Consider the following 2,247-nt stretch of genomic DNA (forward strand, 5'->3'; position numbering starts at 1 on the left):
AGGTGATTATATACTTTTCTATAGCCTTCTATCAGAAAGTATAACAACTTTTCCTAGAGATAATATTGGTTTCAAGTTTTCTTTGACATTTCTGATTAAGAAACACTTGATACTAAACTTGAGGTTTAAAAAAAAAAAAACTTAGATTTATCCATTCAATATGTGCTTTTTCCTTCCAAAAGTTTATTTATTTATTTATTGGCTGTGCTGGGTGGGTCTCACTGTTGCAAGCTTTTCTCTAGTTGTGGCTAGTGGGAGCTACTCTCTAGTTGTGTACAAGCATCTTTGCAGTGGCTTCTCTTGTCGCGGAGCATGGGCTCTAGGGTGGGCAGGCTTCAGTGGTTGCAGAATGTGGGCTCAGAAGTTGCGGCTCCCAGCTCTAGAGCACAGGCTCAGTGGTTGTGGCACATGGGCTTAGTAGTTCTGCTGCATGGATCCCTTTCAGGATCAGGGATCAAAACTGTGTCTCCTGCATTGATAGGCAGATTCTTCAGGACTGAGTCACCAGGGAAGCCCTCAATATATGTTTTTGATAAGTATTTTGTGCATCTATAAAATATGCTATTAACTACTTTGGGGGAATATGTGGTGGAATTTGATATAAAGTTGAATTTAAAATAGTCAAGTGGGCCTTGGGAAGCATCGCTATGAACAAAGCTAGTGGTGATGATGGAATTCCAGCTGAGCTATTTCAAATCCTAAAGATGGTGCTGTTAAAGTGCTGTACTCAATATGCCAGCAAATTTGGAAAACTCAGCAATGGCCACAAGACTGGAAAATGTCAGATTTCACTCTAAGTGCAAAGAAGGGCAATGCCAAAGAATGTTCAAACTACAGCACAATTGCACTCATCTCACATGCTAGCAAAGTAATGCTCAAAATTCTCCAACTGAGGCTTCAACAGTACATAAACTGAGAACTTCCAGATGTTCAAGCTGGATTTAGAAAAGGCAGAGGTACAGAGATCAAATTACCAACATCTGTTGCATCATAGAAAAAGCAAGAGAAGTCCAAAAAAACATCTCCTTCTGCTTCACTGACTACGCCAAAGCCTTTGACTATGTGGATCACAACAAACTGTGGAAAATTCTTAAAGATGTTGGAATACCAGACCACCTTACCTGCCTCCTGCAAAACCTGTATGCAGGTCAAGAAGCAGAAGTTAGAATCAGACATGGAATAATGGACAGTTTCCAAATTGGGAAAGGAGTGTGTCAAGGCTATATATTGTCACCCTGTTCATTTATCTTATATGCAGAGTACATCATGTGAAATACTGGGCTGGATGGATCACAAGCTGGAATCAGGATTGCTGGAGAGATATCAATAACCTCAGATATGCAGATGACATCACTGTTATGGCAGAATACGAAGAGGAATTAAAGAGCCTCTTGATGAAAGTGAAAGAAGAGAGTGAAAAAACTGGCTTAAAACTCAACATTCAAAAAACTAAGATCATGGCATCTGGTCCCATCACTTCATGGCAAATAGATGGAGAAGCAAAGGAAACAGTGACATTTTCTTGGGCTCCAAAATCACTGCAGATGGTGACTGCAGCCATAAAATTAAAGGAAGCTTGCTCCTTAGGAGAAAAGCTGTGGCAAACCTAGACAGCTACAAGGGGCTTCCCTTGTAGTGTAGCTGAGCTGGTAAAAAATCCACCTGTAATGCAGGAGACCCAGTTTGATTCCTGGGTCAGGAAGATCCCCTGGAGAAGGGACAGGCTACCCACTCCAGTATTCTTGGATTTCTCAGGTGACTCAGTCAATAAAGAATCTGCCTGCATTGTGGGAGACGTGGGTTCAATCCCTGGGTTGGGAAGGTCCCCTGGAGGAGGGCACGGCAATCCACTCCAGTATTCTTACCTGGAGAATCCCCATGGAAAGAGGAACCTGGCGGGCTACAGTCCATGGGGTCATAAAGAGTCGGACATGGCTGAGTGACTAAGCACAGTATAGACAACACATTGAAAAGCAGAAACATTACTGTCTTGACAAAGGTCCATATAGTCAAAGCTATGGTTTTTACAGTGGTCATGTATGGATGTGAGAGTTGGATTGTGAAGAAAGCTGAGTGCTGAAGAATTGAAGCTTTTGAACTGTGGCATTGGAGAAGACTCTTGAGAGTCCCTTGGACTGCAAGGAGATCAAGCCAGTCAATCCTAAAGGAAATCAATCCTGAAATATTCATCAGAGGGACTGATGCTGAGGCTGAAGCTCTGGCCACCTGATGCAAAGAGCTGACTCA

The sequence above is a fragment of the Bos javanicus genome, chromosome 15 (genome assembly GCF_032452875.1).
Source record: "Bos javanicus breed banteng chromosome 15, ARS-OSU_banteng_1.0, whole genome shotgun sequence".
Classification (NCBI taxonomy): domain Eukaryota; kingdom Metazoa; phylum Chordata; class Mammalia; order Artiodactyla; family Bovidae; genus Bos; species Bos javanicus.